General features: G+C 35.6%; 1 protein-coding gene across 6 annotated transcripts in view; it reads right to left on the bottom strand.

Moving 5' to 3' along the window:
* The window catches only part of PDSS2 (decaprenyl diphosphate synthase subunit 2), a 264,539-nt gene that overhangs the window by 203,220 nt on the left and 41,689 nt on the right, over window positions 1-19,630 (bottom strand). The window lies entirely within an intron of this gene.

Raw genomic sequence — 19,630 nt, 5'->3', positions numbered from 1 at the left:
CTACAGATAACAGCTCTAGAATAATGTATTTTATCACCTCCTCTCAAGCATCAGAAGGCAAGATAGCGCTTCATGATGCTAAGAAAATATAGGTACCTCTGAGCCTCCAGTTTCTAGTTCACAATCAGAGCAATCCTCCTTTTTTCCTCTTTAAATACAGATATAATGACTGCTTTAAGAAAATGCCAACTACCAGAAGCCAAAGAAAAGCTTACTGAATATGAGATTTCCCTGTAAAACATCATTAAGAAAGGTTGATTTACAGGTTACCACAGTTATTTAACCTGGATTAAATGGACCAACTTCTTTTTACCAAAGGATTGGGATACCCAAAATTCAGGTATAATGGAAAAGGAAAAAGAGTATTTTAGATTTCCCTTCTAGCTCCCATATTAAGAGGAAGAAAATGTTTAAGATTAAACTGAATATAGCAAGATTCAAGGACAACCTGAAGTAGCAAAGAAATTATCTGCATGTTACATGTTCCCATGTTTTCATTTATTTCAACTGACAGGTTCTCTGTAATCTACTAAATAATTATTCTAGTAAATGTTAAGTGTTCCCTGGCATGTTGATTTACGTTATTTTAGAGTAACATTACTCCCGTGTAATGTAAAATTGGTAGCTATCCATTAGTAAGAATTAGTAAGAATAAAGGAAGACGGACAACTCCAGGACCAAAAAAAATAGCTTGGTCTTAAAGTTTTTTAGGGTCTATGACACTTTAAGATGCCAGTTCCTTGAGGAACTATTTACAAACTAAACAATTTGTCAAAGAGTCTAACAAGAATGGAAGGGACCTAATATCTTCTGAGTTCCTATTCTGATGCAAGCACATGCTACAGAATATGCATTATCTCAATTATCTTCATAACAACCCTGACAGGCATTTTGTCTCCTCACAGATAAGAAATATGCTATTCAGAAGAATTAAGTAATTTGCTTACAGTGGGACCAAGGCAAAATTCAAACCAAGGACCCAGACTCTAATTTTTTCTTTCATATCTTACTACATTCATTCAAAATATTAGAGATTCTATTCTTTTAAAAGATCCAGTTATAAAGAAAGTAATAATCATTTATTATATCCTGATGTTATGGACTTTCCATATTCTATTGGGCGGTCAGGAAAGTGGCCAACAAACTGTGTGCTGGAGGCAAGGTACGCAGGCAAAGGTTCCAGCAGGTACCAGCTTTCTTTTTTCATTCTGGCTCTTGGTTTCTCTTTCACTGTTGCACACTGGTGGTTTAAAGACCATGGTCAGTAAATATGAGTGAATCTCAAAGCTCAGTAGTATAGCTATTCTAAGAATTTCTAGGTAGACTGCTTTTAGGGAAAATTCATGGCAACTGGATTTAGTCATGTGGGCAGGGGGTAGAGGGAACAAAAATAATTCTCTCCTTGGTCAAAAGTGTGTGACATCAATATCACATAATTCATGCTTTAACCCTTCTATATTAGCAACTGAAATTTTTTGAATTACTCAGTTCTAATCAAATAATAAATTTGAATGACCACTTTCCAATTCTAGGCCTCAATTTTTCATGTTTCCCAATATATATAGGCAATTGTAAAAGAATTCCAAAACTAAACCTATGCACTAGACTTTTTTTGCTTGATAAATCCAATAATCCATTTTATAAGCAAGTTGAGTAATGGTGAGTAATTTCTTAGTCTACTGCGGCTGAGTGAAAATAACAGGCTTTCAAAAGAACTAGAGCTAACTTAAGAAAATGAGTTTAATCAAAGAAATAATTTTACCTTCTTTGTTGCAATATTTTTATACTATTATGATTAATACTACCTACAAACAGGAAGCAATGTGTTAAATTTACATTTTAGGGCTTGTTCTGAATCTAGATATAGCTTAGAGTCTTATTTTGCTCCCCACTATTCCTTGTATTCTCATATGATCAACCAGGAATTCTCGAGCTGGGCCTACCTATCTTTCCTTCAAAGGTGCCATCAACAACTTTTATATAAAGCTGAAAGGAGAAAGCAGCAAGCAGTCCTTCTTCTCCTCCCTTGAGCCACCTACTAGCCTAATGCCTCTCTATAAGGACCGGGAAGGAATTATCTATCCCCCACCTTCTTTCTGCTAGAGACCATAGTTCGTCAAAGCACAGAAGCTATGGTTCTGGGGATCAAACCTACTGCTTTTTCTCACTCTGGATGATGGATAAAGTAGAAGTTTTAGCATGGCCCTCTACCCCATTTCCAGACCTGGGTTACTACCTAAGACAGGAGGGAAACCTCTTTTTCCTTAAGCAAATGAGTAAGATTTTCTCTTCAAAAAGGAGGATCCCATGAACGTCTTATAAATTATCGCTAATTAAAGCAACTAAAGGCAGCTAATACTTTTTAGTACTGTTGCCAATGTCAGTGCTGAATGTTAGATACAAAAACTTGATCCCTTTATCCAAACTGATAACTGAACTGATATAATTCTTTATTTTTATAATTTAACATGGAATTATGCAGTCTTTATTCAGTTTGACAATTGCTGAGAACCTACTAAGTGCCAGAACTGTGCTAAGCCTTGGATATGAAAAGAATAAAGTTGAGTTGCTACCAAATCCATGTGCTCAAGACTTAGATTGGTTTTGGGTGGGGGGGTGGGGGGTGGAGGAAGCTCCAGCATAGAATGTTAACAAAGTGTGTTAAATGCCATAACAGTGATTTGCACAGCTTACCACAGAGTATAGAAAATAATTCCTAGAGGACATGGTGCTGGACTTGAACATTTTCATAGTTTTTTCTTTATTTTGATTTCTTTTCCCTGTTTTCTCTCTTTAATCATTTTAAACACTTACTTTATAGCCCCTTTCATATTTTCATATATCTTAGGTTCCCGAGGTGCTAACCCTCCTGCTTCCTTTTATTTATGGTGGGTAATGTCCACAGTTTGTCATTTCTGTTCGTGAGTGTACCACCAGGTATTATTTTCATTGTGGTAATCTTAGATGTTCTGGATTCTAGCAACATTACTCCAAACCAGTTTTGCATTTGTTAACACTGCAGTCCCAGCAGACCAAATTATGATGTGGTTACAATGGAACCTCCACTCCTGATTCTGGGCTTGAGGATCCCATACCACATAGGTAGGATAAAATCAGACTTGAAACTCACAATAAGACACAGGTTTGGGGATGGTGGCAGACTATATTTCCAAATTTGGCTGCAACAACATCTCCCATTTTAAATGTTCTTTGCATGAGACCCTGACATTCCTCCCATGTAGCAGTATAATCTATGTGCTCTCTCTCGAAACTGGATGGGCCTTTGTGACTACCCTGACAAATAGAATATGGTAGAAGTGACACTGGATTCCAAAGTCTAGGTCATTAAAATGCCACAGACGCCCTCCTAGTTCCTTTAGGTACTGTCTGGTACCCTTGGGTATTTGTAGCAAGAGGGGTTCCATATTATCATATTCTACCATGTTGCTAGAACAGCGAGCTCTTTAGCCAAGTAGAGAGAGAAGGAAAAACATTTTACATAGGGAAAACGGCATCTGCAAAGACTCAGTTGAGCAACAACTTGGTTTCATCCTGGAACTCCACTATGGAAATCCACTATTGTTGCAGGGCAAAGGTGATACAAGGTAATAAGTGGCAAGAAATGAGATGCAGAGGCAAGTAGTTGCTGGATTATAAATACTTTGTAATACAAGCTAAGGAGCTTGAATCTTTCCTGCAGGAAAGGGGGAGCCACCAAAGACTGTAAAGACATATTTCAATAAATCATTTCAACAGATTATGTGGAAAATAGATTTGGGTTGGGGGTGGAGGACCTGACAATAGAAAGATCATTTATCTTTGGTGGGGGTGGGGTGGGGGGGGGTGGAGAACAAAACACAGGCCAAAGATGAAGCTCTGAACTATGGCAGTAATAGTAGTGACTGAGAGGAAGGTAGAGCTCAGAAATTTAAGGAGTTACAATGAATATGGATTACAGAATCAGGAAGAAGAAAGAATTCAGGCTATCGTCCAGATGTGTAGTCTGAGCAACCAAGTGGATAATGGGAATGCAGGAGAAATGGGTTTGGTATAAGGAATTCGATTTTAGACACATAGTCAATATCCTGATAGAGATGACCAGTGGGCAGTTAGATATCACTGCCAAAGGGGAACAGTGGGAAATGGAGCGACCCTAATTCCACTGTGGATTCTATTTTTATTCTAGGAATTTGCATGTCCAACACTATCCAGTTGACATTAATAGTGTCAAGTATAAGCTCATCCTAGCAACCCAGGAGACTGAAGTTAAGCCTCTGAATTCAGGTATCCAAGCTACAGCTAGCTATGGCAACCGTATGTCTTAGGTTTTCTGAGACACTCAATTTTTGGTTAGTAAAACATCTTTACTGAAGCTATATCATTCCAACACATGCACTGAGAAAGGCATTTAAGCCACATTTTCCCTGAGCACTAAATACCTAAGAAGAAAAAAAAGTGGTCCAGGTCAGAAACAAAATAGATCATTTGAATAGCACTGTGTGCTTATCAGATGATGACCCAGGGTGTCACTTCTTATTTTTAAACCCTGTCCTTTCTTTCCCCAACAAGACTAAGATGGAAAAGAGAAATTTATAAAGTCCCTCAGATATTAATTAATAATTTTTCAAGTGCCTAGAGCAAAACTCCTTGTATTTTGTTGAATAATTTTTTTCTTTTAACTTTTAATTTTGACATAATTTGAGGCTCACAGAAAAGCCGTAAGACTAGAAAGAATCTCAACATACAAATTTTAACAATTTACCAATTTGCTCTATTATTTTCTCTATATAAAATACTCATTTTTTCCTGAACTGTTTGAGAGCAAGTTGCTGACATGATGCTCTTTTACCCCTAAATACTTCACTGTGTATTTCTTAAAAACAAGGTCATTCTCTTACATAACTCAGTACAAATATAAATATCAGGAAATTAATAGTGATACAATGATTAGTCAACAGACCTCATTTGGCTTTGCCAATCGTCCCAAAAATGTCCCTTACAGCAAAAGAAAATCCCAGATCACACTGCATTCAGTTGTCAGTCTCCTTAATATGGAACAGTTCTTTAGTCTTTGTTTTTCCTTTTGATAGTAAAGTTTTTGAAGTTATTTTGTAGAAAGCCTCCCATATTGAGCCTTTCTTAATTTTTCACATGATTAGATTTCAGGTTATGCATTTTTGGCAGGAATATCATGGAAGTAATGTTGTGTTCTTTTTAGTACAAGAAGCATACAAGGTTAATTTGTCTCAATATTGGTGATGCTGGGTTTACAACTTTGTCAAGGTTGTGTCTGCTAGTTTTCTCCAGTTACGGTTTTTCCCTTTGTAATTAATATTATGGGTAGATACTTTGAAATTATTAAAATATTCTTTACTGATCAAACTTTACCTACCAATTTTAATGTCTACTGATGATTCTTGCCTAAAACAATTATTATTTTGATGGATGCCAAATGGTGATTTTCTATTTCTATTATTTTTTCTACTTTCATAGTTGGCATTATATTGTACTTTAACAAAGAAATTTCCCTTTTCTTTTATCTACCTATCTATCTACTTATTTTTATCAGTATGAACTCATGCATTCTTATTTGGTTCAATGAATTATAATTCATTATTTTCACTCCTTTGATGCTCACATTATTTGAGATCTGGCATGTGGGAGTTCATCCAATCTGGTTCCTGTCCTTTGGACGTGTCCTCATCATTTCTGAGCACTTCCCATTTTTGGTCACAAAAAGATCTTCCAGGGACATCTTGTCCTTTCAAAGGGGACTGTGGTTCTTCTTAGTGGAGAAGGTATGTAGTAACGATTATATGGCATGAAATGTACTCATTACTACTGGGGTATCATTATTTCTAAGTCCTCTCTGCAAAAAGAAATAGGAAATAGATGGGTATATACGTGTGTATGTGTGTGTGTGTGTGTGTGTATATATATATCAGCATGGATGTTTATTTTATACTTTGGGTTTTTTTAATTTGTAAAGTAATTTCTGGCTTTACTGCATTTTTTAAATTAATTTTTATCGGAGTATAGTGGCTTTACAATGTTGTGTTAGTTTGTGCTGTATGGCTTTACTGCATTTGATCAAAGCATGTAGCTTCTAATATATTTCTATATTATGACACTTAAATGATGTTTACTTTTGTGACCTAGTAATGATCAATTTTTGTGAACATTTCACATGCACTTGAGAAAAAGATGTATTTTGTATTATCAGAGCTTAAAGTTTGATATATATACACATACCTATCTATTTGATTATATTGTTAAGGCCTTTTATATATTTGTCTGTCTTGTATTGAAAGTGGTGTGTTGAAGTCTCCCAGTATAAATTAGCATGCTTATGTCTCCTTGTATGTCTTGTATTTTTTGCTTTATAAATGTGAGTACCATTTTATCTACTGCATAGATACTTGTAACTGTTATATCTTCATTATGAATTGTGGCTTTTTATATTGAAATGTGTTCTTCCTCATTTTTAATAATTTTTGACTTGGCTTCTACTTTGCCTGGTGTCAGAACTATATCCTCTGCTTTTTAATCATTTTTGATTTGTGTGGTATTCCTTTACTCACCCCTTTATTTTTGGCTTTTCTAAATCATGTTGTTTTAGGTATAACCCTTGTGCACAGCATATAGTAGCTTTTTTTGAAAACACCAAATTGAAAATATTTTTTTGTTAATAGGTGAGGTGAGTTGAGGCTATTCACACTTACTGATATAATTCATATGTTTGGTCTTAACTGTGCCACATTATTTTATAATTATTATGTTTATATGTTATATTTTATTTCTCTATTACCTGTTTTCTTTGGCTTTTTCATTTGTAAGATTTCTTTTATATTTAGGAAAGTTTTTTCCCCCTGTTGTAGTGATTGCCTTTGTGCTTTACTGAAAACAGGCCTTTAGTGTGAGGTTATATGTTTATCTGCCTAGGAGCTAGGCTGCGCTTAATGTTTGCTGTAGCTGTAGGTATCAGAGGTTTCAATTTCCTCTAGTGTCCTTTTTTTGGTCTTTCCTGTTATCTTTGGGTTTCCCTAGAAACTCCCTCTTAAATAGGGTCTGTGTCTTGTAGCTCTCTCAGTTGTAATCCATTGTTACTTTACTGGAGCTCTGTTGATGTGGTCTGAAGGTACTGTGGGAGAAGTCTTCTATATTCTTATGATTAAATCTCAGGTTTTTTTAGTGGGCCTGAGCCCCTGGGCTGTAACCTTCAGAAGAGATTCTTAGTGTTTTTCCATCCTCTTATATGAGAAAGAAAGGATACAGGGGGATAAGCTGCCTAACTGCCCTTTCCCTAGGTCAGATAAAACTCTAGGAATGTCCTTTGAGGGCTGGCCTTCCTTACTGAGAATAGAAGTGGGAGCGTTTCAAAATGGTTACTTTCCCCCTCCACCTGTCAGAAGTATGAGGGGATTTTTCTCAGATCTTCAGCTTGAAAAGGTGGTGAGACACCTGGAGATAAAAGTCATGAAAGTGTGTGGACCTCCTTAAACTGGATTCCCAGAAGCTTTTAACTCTCAAGCTAGTCCACACTCGGTCCTCAGCAACTAGTAAGTTATCATTTAAGTGATCCTACCAGTTGCAGCAGCTCATGCTCCTAGCAAGCTGTGATTCTCCGTATTCACCTGTCTCTCTAGTTTTCAGAGTGGTGATTTGCCCTATGACCTCAACTCTCTGAGAAATCTATTAAAAGTTACTGATTTTCAGTTTCTGAGTTTTTTTCTTGTTGTGAGAAGGAGAGCAACAACTTCTAAGCTCTTTACATGTCAGAGCAGAAACTGGAAGTCTCTGTAGATTTATTTTTCTACTATTTCTTTCTTTCCCCAAAAGTTGTTAATAATCTGAATTAAAGAATGGAATGTGCTAAAAGAGGTAAAAGGAAAATTTAAAGGTTTATTTTAGGAAAAACAGTGCCCATTGGACTGTATTTTATGCCATCCCCTCATTTCTCTTTATCAGTCTACCCTATCAACTCCTAAACTCCCTGATGGCAGGCGCCTGGTTTGCCATGGCCATACTGGCAAACATACTGGTATTCCTGGTGCATAAAACAGTATGCGGCACATAGTAAACATTCAATAAATATTTGTTAGACTAATGAGCTAGTCTTGACTTTTCTTGACTCTGATCTCCATTATCATAAGGCTGGAAAGGGGCCAAATCCAGCCCTTGTCTTCTGGGTTTTGTGTTTCATCACCAATTGAGATAGAAAACAGTTTTAAACCAAAGAGCATATGTAAAATACTATTAAATACTCAGTAACAACAGAATTTATGGCAACAGAAAATTGACTCATTCATCTTGGTTATCTTGGAAATGCGATTTTATTTTTTTACCTCATTCATGGATATGTTCCATTTTCTTATGGTGCTGCTTATGTTTACTTACCATATCCAAGAAATTGAAGTAGTAAATTCATTACGTGTTTTTTTTTTGTTTGCTTGTTTTTATTTTTGGCTGCATTGGGTCTTCATTGCTGAGCGTGGGCTTTCTCTAGTTGCAGCGAGCGGGGGCTACTCTTCGTTGCAGTGTGTGGACTTCTCATTGCAGTGGCTTCTCTTGTTGCGGAGCACGGGCTCTAGGCACGTGGGCTTCAGTAGTTGTGGCACATGGGCTCAGTAGTTGTGGCACGTGGGCTCTAGAGCACAGGCTCAGTAGTTGTGGCGCACGGGCTTAGTTGTTCCGTGGCATGTGGGATCTTCCCGGACCAGGGCTCGAACCCGTGTCCCCTGAATTGGCAGGCAGATTCTTAACCACTGCGCCACCAGGGAAGCCCTGTTAAGTGTTTTTTTAAATAAGCCAGGCAGTATGGTCAAAGGCATAATTTAATATTTTAGAACATTTGGCACATTCAAAGACCACAATTAGATAGACTTGCTATGATCTAGTTTCATGCAATGCAACTACAATGCTTTCACTACTACTATCTCACTAAAGAGATAACTTTTGCAACTGTACTTTTTGACTTCCTTATTAAGATGTCAATATACTCCTTTAAAATACTTCATCTTACTTATAAATATTTCATTAAAATTATAGCATTTAATTAAAGTATATTCCAATATACAAGCCAATACTGTAAGAGCCTACTGCAAATTTTTTATAGCTAAAGATGAATTTTTAAAAGGTTTAATACAGGGTTTACACAGTCTATAAGAAATATTCACAAAGGAAGATAGCAGAGAACTTACTAGAAAGATGTTAATGTTGAAAAAAGTTCTCTTATAATTAGATAAGATAAAGTGATCTTATAATTAAATCAGGAACTTGAACACCATCCTGAAAGTAATGGGGAGTTACTGAAGAATTTTAATCAGGAAAGTAGCCAGATTAGATTTATTTTTATAAAGATAATTTTGCTTAATTCCCTTCATCACACTAATTGTTTTAAACTTATTTATTGCTTTTGCAACTAGAATGTAAGGTCTACAAGACTACAGATTGTATCTGACATATTCATCATTATACCCCCAATACCCATATAATGTCAAGTTCAGCAAGTAAACAAACAAAAATGGTTGAATGAATTAATGTAAAGAACCAGTTAAAGCACATGTACTTGCTGAACTGAATTAAAAAAAAAAAAAAAAGAAGAAGCAGTTAAGAAGCTAATGCTTTTGGGTGGGGGTGGGGGTGCAGAAAGGAGGTCTGGGCAACAAAACAACAATAACAACAAGCAATTAAGATCCTAAAACAATGAATTGTTAGTGGGGGCACAAATAGTCTCACACCAGTCTGAAAAATATTAAAAAGTGAGAGTTGAAAACTGGTAACCAAAAGGATGTAGGCAATGAGGAAAAGTACAAAGTAAAAAAATCATGTGTGGAATTTCAAAACTTACTACAAAGCCACAATAATAAAGACAGTGTAGCAATGGCATAAAGACAGACATACAGATAAATGGAACAGACTTGAGAATACAGCAATAAACCCTTACATTTATGATCAACTGATTTTTGACAAGGGTGCCAAGTTCATTCAATGGGGGGAAAGAACAGTATAAATAGTATGGGACAACTGGGTAGCTACATACTAAAGAATGAAGCTGGACCCTTACCTCACACCATATACAGAATTTAACTCAAAATGGATCATAGAACTAAACTATAAACTCTTAGAAGAAATTATAGGAGTAAATCTTCATAGCCTTGTATTAGGCAATGGTTTCTTAGATATGACATGAGCAACAAAAGAAAAAAATAAACTGATGTCATCAAAATTAAAAACTTTTGTGCTTCAAAGGATACCATCAAGAAAGTAAAAAGACAACCCACAGAATGGAAGAGAATATTTGCAAATCATACAGCTGATAAGAGTTTGTACCTAGATTATATAAAGAACTCTTACAACGCAACAACAAAAAGACAAATAACACAATTTTTAGATGTGCAAAGGATTCAAGTAGATATTTCTCCAAAGATACTCAAGTGGCCAGCAAGCTCATGAAAAGATGCTCAATGTCATTAGCTATTAGGGAAATGCAAATCAAAGCCACAATGACATACCACTTCACACCCATTAGGATGGCTATAATTAAAAAAGAGACAACAACAAGTGCTGATGAGGATACAGAGAAACTGGAACCCTCATTCATTGATGGTAGAATTGAAAAATCACAGTCACTTTAGAAACAGTTTTAAAAGATTAAACAAAGTCACCATATGACCCAATAATTCCACTCGTAGGTATATCCAAGAGAAATTAGAGCATACATCTATATAAAAACATACAAATGTACACAGCAGTATTATTCATAATAGCCAATAAGCAGTAACAACTCAAATACCCATCAGCTGATCGATGGATAAACAAAATGTGGTAAATCCATACAAAAGAATATTATTCAGTCATAAAAAGAAATGAAGTATTAATATGATACAAAATAGATGAACCTTGAACACATTATGCAAAGTGAAAGAAGCCAGACACAAAAAGACAAATATTCTATAATTCCGTTTACATGAAATGTCCAGAATAGGCAAATCCATAAAGACAGAAATCAGATTAGTGGTGAAGAGTTAGGAGAAGTGACCACTAATGGGTACAGTTGTTTTGGGGATGATGAAAATGTTCTAAAATTAGATAGTGGTGATGACTGCATAACTCTGTGAGTATACTAAAACCCAAAGAACTGGACTCTTTAAAAGGGTGAATTTTATGGTATGTAAATCATTTCTCAATAAAGCTATATTAAAATACACACACACACTTGTGGACTTTTGAATAGATCATTCGCCTTCCTGGTGGTTTCCAGTTGACTGCTGCAAAATGCTCAAATTCCAAAAATAAAAATATACCAAAACTCCCCCAGATTTATAACTATAGGCCTGAAAGTTAATTTAAGGAACTGTTCGAGTGTGAAGTCCTTGACGGTCACAAAACTATCAACAGCATAGTTCTATTTCCCTTCATTCCTGACCCCGTTGTTTACTTCCTATCACATTATCTTATACGTAGTAAGCGCTCAATAAACTTTTGCTCAAATGAATCTTCAAAAAATGTCTAGGGAATGTGAATGGTTAGAAAGAAGTACTGCTATAGCGAGGCTTTCCAGAGGAATACTGATTTCTGAATTCCATCTCTTTCTTTATTAAGTCTTCAACCTTTTGGGGGGAGGAAAGATTTGAGACATCTTCAGAACATGACCCTAATATAAGGGGTGCTAGCATTACCTTCTCCAGTGTTTTAATTAAAAACATCTTTCACGCAGAACATCTCTACAACAGAGTTGAAGTAAAACACAACAAACATGCTGGTACCCTCTTGGATCGGGGAATGGGGTATTCTTGTTAATATCCACTTACTAAACATAGATTAGTACTTGTCAAATGAATTGGAACAAAATGCACAACAAATTGAGTTGATTATGATCTTATCTTTCTTGAATAAATCAGAAAACATTTAGGTACCTTGTGCTGCCCTAGGGTCATGGTTATAACCAACGATCATTATTCTCTATGTTAGGTTGTTGTTGCATGTGTACTCAGTGAGGAAGTTTCAGTTAATGCCAGACAGACTATTTTTTTACTATAGGACAGTAAAACCAAGAAAATTGAAAGCTCAAGTCTGCAAGCTGAAACATCTTTTAAAAAAATAAATAAATAAAATAATTGGTAATTCACCACTAAATTATGAAAGGAAACAAAGAAAAAGCTGAATGAAAGCTTAACTAGGAGGAATGCTGGCATTTGTGAATCCTTACAGAGAGGAGGGATCAAAGGAGGAAGTTTCATACAGTCTTTCAAATATGAAATGTTTGATTCCTGGTGGACTGTAAAAAGAGGAGGAACAGAAGGAACTCTGCAAATACTGGTTTGATGAATACATGAAAAGAGAAAAGTCCATTTATTTCTTTGTGCCTTTTAATGGCATTCTCTGTATCCATTCCAAGAATAAGACAACCACACCAGGCCAAGCAAACATGGACACAGAGTTATAATGCTCCTTTACGTGCTAAGTACACAGCAGCAATTTTATGTGGCCTTGAACTTTCATCAAATCTGTTTCCGGGTGCTGTCAATTCCACCTTTAAAAAGCACTACCGTACATCAGCAAAAAATACATGACTCAAAATACGTAACAGGATTGCTTAGTGGAACAAGAGATATCATTCCCTGAAAAGTATAGTAAAAAGTCTACAGAAAATCATATGTAATATTTAAATATCTTATTAATTGTTAAGTAAATAGAACATCTATCTTGGAACTTCATGTTAAATGAAGGTAAGGTTAACCTACCTTTGCCCACGCTCTTCATTCTCTAGCCTGTCCTCTAAAAAAGTATCTTTCAAAAGGCAGCTACAAATTTTTCTCTTCAAAAATCAACTCGAACACATTTTTAAAAATTAAGATTATATTAATTATTTAATAAATAGTTATATGTATTCACAGGGAAAAAAAATCTGGCACTGAACACAGTGATTCACTTTTCTTCTGGGTTCCTATATACAGGAATCAAAACAATTTACAAAAGATATTTGTACAATAAAAATTTAGACTTATTGATATTATAAAGTAACTTCATGCATATTAGATACATGCAGAAAGATTATAATTGTAAACAGAATTATATTTGAGATATAGATTTCAAGAAAAAATAAAAACAAGAACTGAAAAGTTGACCCTATATTAAAATGTCATTTGAACACAGTAAACATTGTTCTGTGTTCTACTAAGTCTCACAGTAGGACTAGGCTTACATTTAAATCATTGACATTATTCGGTAAATGTTCATTTTAGAGTAAAATCTAATACAGCCACTCATGTCATAAAACCACATACTACAGAGTTGGAAGGTATCCAAGAGCTCACTAGTCCAAATATTCTCATTTTACAAAAGAACGAAACAGGGCCAACTGGGTAACTGACTTGTCCAAAATGCCTGGTGCTCTCAAGATTAGGGCACAGCATAGCGGTAGGCATAATATTTTAACACTGAAGCTAACTGAATCACATTCAACCAGAAGAAATATCTTTCAAAGGCTTAATATTTTTCTTCCACCATAAAGTGATTTTCTGAATTTGAAAGAACATAAAGATCAAATAGCAATCACTTTCAGTAATAAAGAAAATATTCAAAATATTTCCTCAAGATTTAAAGCAATGGAAAATTTTAAAATAATCCAGGATAAACAACAAGGTCCTACTGTAGAGCACAGGGAACTAAATTCAATATCCTATGATAAACCATAATGGAAAAGAATATAAAAAAGAATGTGTATATATATATATGTATAACTGAATCACGTTGCTGTACAGCAGAAATTAACACAACATTGTAAATCAACTATACTTCAATAAAAATAAGTAAATGAATAAAAATAAACCAGAGAAGTCCAAAGTTAGGGTTCTCCTTGCCATCTTTCTCCCATAGTAGTAGATGCACACGAATATTACATCTGAATTCGATCTAAGGAAAGGAAAATCACTAGTGGAGCAATTTAATCCACAAGTTGCCATCTCCTCAAATAAATCTGACGGGTTTGTCAATTTTCTGCTAACCACTGCAATCTGCTTTGGTATCCTGACCATTGTGGACTAGGCATTCCCAAAGAGGTTCTGACTTGCCCTACTTAGACCTTGACATCTGGAAACTGCATCGTTCCCCATCTTCATCCCACCACCTATGAAAAAGACCAGAAAGGTTGGTTGGTGGTTCCTAAACATGAGATGACAGGCCTGTAGATGCACCTGTGGCCTCTGACCTGTAAGCAGACTTCTCACTTGCATGACTAAGTGAAGCAGCAGCCTGGCTTTCTAGAAATATTAGTAGTTTTCATTTAAATGAACTGTCCCTAGAGATCGTGGGTAGATAACACGAATGAGCTGCTCATAAATTATCTCAGCAAATCTTTAACTCTCATTTTTGCTGACACCATTATTTTTGTATGAATAAGGAAGAGTAAGTACAGAGATATGAGCACAGAAAATTTTTAAAGAAAGAAAAGCATTATTTGCTCTGTTTGGCTTCAAGATAAGGCAAAAAGGGCACATGCCCAAGGCTAATATGCAGCATGCCAAAAGTGTAACTGAAATATCTAACCCCAGAATCCAAAGAATAAATATGAAAATTAAAATAACACTGAGACACAAAGATCTGAAGGCTAAGGAGTACCCACATTTAGTTTGCAGGTGTTCCACAGACAAAGATGGCTTTCTGGCCTTGCTGACTTTCCCTAGAGGCTTCAACCTTAAGTCTGATACAGAACTACATTAAAAGCTGTAATGATTTCATTTTCTCCATCTTTTGAGGTATTAAGAAAGGTCCAAATTATGGTTGGACTGCAAGATTAAAAGTAAAAAAAATGTACAAAATTACTTGTGGGTGCCATTTCAGAAAGCGAACAGACACCTAGAAGGGTGGTATCAAAATGAGTAACCTCACAAAGAGATTGGCACTCATTACATGATGTCGACCCGATTTAATCAATTGAATTACTTTTTTTCTGATTTCCTTTACCTATTTATTTCCTTAATCCACCATTATTGAAATTAGAAGATCTAAAATCATGTTCCTAATGAGGAAAATCCTAACTCTCAGAAAAATACTGGACTCAGTAGAGTCACCAAAATTCCTCACCAGTAGAGTCACAAAGCATAAGAAGATAGAATATGTTATTATGCTTACTTAATACAGCATAGTTTATCATACAAACCTGGACACTATTGAAAGTGAAAGGGGACACTATTAAAAATTATACTAGGCAAGGATGCAGAGCAACAGCAACTCTCATTCATTGCTGATAGAAATGCAAAATGTTAACAGCCACTTCAGACAGTTTGGCAGTTTCTTACCAAGTTAGACATATATTCACCCTACAATCAACTTAGCAGTCATGCTCCTAGTTATTTACCCAAGTGAAATGAAAACATGTTCATGCAAAAATTTATATGTAAGTTTTTACAGCAGCTTTATTCATAATCACTAAAAACTGGAAGCAACCAAGCTACTGTTCAACAGGGGAATGGATAAACAAACAGTGAGACATCCATACAACATAATACTATTCAGTGATAAAAAGGAACAAGCTATTGATTCAGACAACAAGATGGCTATATCTTAAATGCATTTTGCTACATGAAAACAGCCTGATCTGAAAGGTTACATATTATATGATTCCCTTCATTTGACATTCTAGAAAAGGCAAAACTAAAAGTACAGAAAAACAGTTAAGTGGTTGCCAGGAATTGGGGGGAGTGAAGAGCGGTTTACTAAAGGGGACACACAGAGGAATTTTTAGGGTGGTGGAAATATTCTGGACTGGTGAATACATGACACTATGTATTTGGCAAAGCACAAAGAACTTTACAACACAAAAAGTGAATTTTAATGTATGCACATTAAAAAAACAATCAACCAAGAGGTTGGGGACCCCAGGCTGGAATGCAGACTGTGTCAAAAGAATATAACTGTATTATAAATGTATGACATAATCTCACTGAAGAGGGTACAAGAAAAAAAAAAAGGAGCTGACTTAAAATTATTTTGGAAAATCATGTTTTGACTGGAAACAGTAAGGCTAGAAGAAAAAGGAACTGTACATGAACACTGTTTTCTAGTTTGGGTAGAAATTATCATTATCATTTCTGAAACTGCTTTACATGTATACTACAGTTGAAGAAATAAGTAAATGGATGATGGATGGTAGAAGCCAGGTTAATCACCGCTGGAGAGGGAAGTTCAGATAAACAAAAGGGGAAAGCTAAAAGAATTCTATGCTATTGGATTAGTCAGCATCATCAGTATGAACCCATGTTTAGCTTAATATACATACAGATGAAAAGATACAGAAATAATTATAGATATGTGTATATATATGAATTAGTATATATACATATATTTCCTTGCTCTGTCTGTTGAGAAGGCCTAGAAACAATGACATTCTAGTAGCAATGAGCATATTCACTGCCCAGATATTGGTTTCTAAATACCACTAATCATGGAACCAGGGCTCCTTGGAGAAATGGCTGATTCTAGGACTAGGGTAGGGAAAATACAAGATGAGCCCACAGCATCTTGTAGTGCCAGAAAGTAAAGAAGTATTCAGAAAACCAAAAGGATGGGGGCATGTCAAAGGGACCTAAGAGCCAACCTGAAAGAGCTTCCATCTGCCAAAGTTGGAACCATTTGAGCAACAAAATAACGTAGTAAGGAACTATAACTCAAAGTATAAAATAAATATGCATGAGTCCACATTGATATAAATAAATGATTGAAGAAATAAATGGGAGAGAAAAGATCTTCCTTACAGAATTCCAAATAATTTATGTAGATACTCTAAAAGCTTATCCTACCCCCTCCTTTGAGCATAGGCTAGACTTAGTGACTTGTAAAGAACACAGTATGGGGAGTGGGGGTAACCTTATAGTAGAGAAGCCTAGCAAACACTGCCTTGGCCAGATGACTCCAGGTTAACACCAGGAATCATAAGTCACATTAATAGAACGTACCCCTAATATCATGTGATGAGAAGGGCAGTTTATTTCTGTGGTATCATTCACAAAAAAACATAAGCTCAGTCTATATGAGGAAAACATCAAGCAAACCCAAACTGAGATAAGCTCCACAAAATAGTTGACCAATATTCCTCAAAACTGTTAAAGTCATGAAAGATAATTAAAGACATAAACTGCCAAAGAACAGAGGAGATGAAGAGACATGACATCTAAATGCAATGTGGTATCCTGGATTGAATCATGGAACAGAAAAAGTACGTTAGTGGAAAAGCTAGTAGAATCTGAATAAAGTCTGGAGTTCAGTTAATAGTAATGTACTACTGTTGGTTTCTTAGTTTTGACAAATGTACCATGGTTATATCACATGTTAACAACAGGGAAAATGAGATGAGGGGTATACAAGAACTCTCTGTAATATATTTGCAACTTTTCTGTAAATCTAAAATTATTCCAAAATAAAAAGTGCAGTTAAAAAGTATGCCAGGAAAATAGATATAAGCCAGGAAAAAGCAGGACATTATGCTCATCTGATGTATGATCCAAGTCTACCTTCATTCTTAACATCCTCTGTTGAAAATCTAGAGCATAACAGTTGAGTTTGTGCTATTTGGTGATCAATGGAAAATCGAACTGGATTCCATCACTGCTAAAAAAACAATTTTTAGATTCTCTTTTATAATTCCTAGCTGTACAAAATACAAAACAATGCTTTAAACAAGGCTCCTTGAACTGGGGGGAAATGCAGAAGAAAAGATGATTTGTGATGAAACTGTGAACTTCCTTTCTGTTCAGGTTTTATATTTAGGGCTTAAGTATTTTATTCTTGTGGAAGAGATAACGACAACACAGCAATTGGAAAAGAAATCCCACTACTAACAAGACCAGTTGTGAACTGGGGAGCCCACAATACTATACTACATCTCAAGAGAGATAAGAAAGAAACAAATTGGTAGAGTTTAAAAAGACCACTTACAAGGATAAGAGGGAGTAAAAGACAAGGATAAGAGGGAGTAAAAGAAGATACTGAAAACTGACAAGCCGCCTTCTATCCTGGCTGGGAGCAAACAGGCTATGTTTTTTTAATTAACTCTTTGTACAACTCTGCCTGCTGAGGTAAGGACTAACATTCTCCTTAGAGAGCTCCTGCTGCCAGAAATAGTTTCTATGCGAGCGGGGGGGGGGGGGGAATTACAGAGAGGGTACAGAAATCATTTGGAAGCAAATATTTTTCTTGATGCTTTTCCCCCTTCAATAGCTGTATGAGGAAGGTAGGTGTATACTAAAATGGCATAAACCCACATATTTCATGGGGAGGGGGGTGTGCGTAACAAACTAGAATTACTGACAAAATGACTTTCCAGTATGTCCAATATACCAATGCGCATTATAACTAAACCTAATATAACAGTAATAAAATAAATATTACCTTTAATTTTCCCACAGAATCCATTTTATTCATTCATGTATTCAGTAAATATTTACTTTTTGTTTCTTATGTGTTAGGCACTTTTTTATCAGTTCTATGGTTTTGGGAAGAAAAGATACATGTTCATTATTTTAAAATTCAAGCAATTCAAACAAGTACAAAAATGACAGGCAGTAAAAATCATTCTACAACCTACCACCCAGAATTTAACATCTGGTGAAAAAGAATCTAGACATTTCTCTTTTGTCAGACACATTAATAAATATTTTATAGAAAGCACTTTAGCCACTTCTCAAATAAGAAAAGTTTTCTTTTAAAAAAAGGATAACCCAGCTATAAAGTTTGAATTTTCTATCAATATTAATTCTAGACTCTTCTCTTATTAAAAATAATCTGAGAATTCAACCCAATGATTTTTCCTTCACCTGAAATGTACCTAGCAGAACTCTTCTCTATTTCTACTTAGCCTATAGTACATACAATGACCGGTCAGCTACTACCTGCAGCAGTAAAAAGTAACAGTAAACAAAACAAAACCAAAAAAAACCAGTAAAGTACTTACTGTTAAAAATCACCTTTAAAAGGGGGGGGGGTGGGGGGAGAGGAGACTACACAAGCAGTTGCATATTTCTGTTGATTTTCACTTTCATGTTCATCTTGAAAATTCTCCAAAGAAAAATGTTTAGGCATTTTCTTACTAAATACAGTTTCACTTAACTTGAGCCTGATTCATTAGGTTCAATCTGAGAGTGAAAAATGACCACATCCAAGGCTTTCGCAGCATCTGAATTTTTCATGCAGAAATAGTCAAAGAATTTTTCACAAGGGCAAACCAAACATTACTCTCTTCTAAGTGGTAGGTTATCCCTGCCCCCCACCTGCCTTTCCTTTCATGCCCAGTTACATCGATATCAAAAGATGACTTGTTGCATCCCCTGACTTCCACCCTGGCCTCCCTTCACTTTCTCCTCACCTCACTTTAGTGTCAGAAGTATAGGCACACTCTGGATTGATCCCAGAACAGTTCCACTAAGAACTCAAACTTGGCATTCCCCTTCTTGAAGCCTAGCCTCTGTTTTGGCTCTTCTCTTGCTGCCCCATAACGCAATACATTGTCTTTACACCCAACTGGGGACTGCCCATGTCTCTACCTACTCTTCTTCTCAATATCATTTCTGATACTGGTGAGGCTATTGATCTTTTCAAAAAACAGCATTTGATTTTATTAATTTTTCTCTAT

The sequence above is a fragment of the Eubalaena glacialis genome, chromosome 12 (assembly GCF_028564815.1).
Source record: "Eubalaena glacialis isolate mEubGla1 chromosome 12, mEubGla1.1.hap2.+ XY, whole genome shotgun sequence".
Lineage (NCBI taxonomy): Eukaryota > Metazoa > Chordata > Mammalia > Artiodactyla > Balaenidae > Eubalaena > Eubalaena glacialis.
The sequence above is the reverse complement of the archived record's forward strand: the minus strand, read 5'-3'. Positions and strand labels throughout refer to the sequence as shown.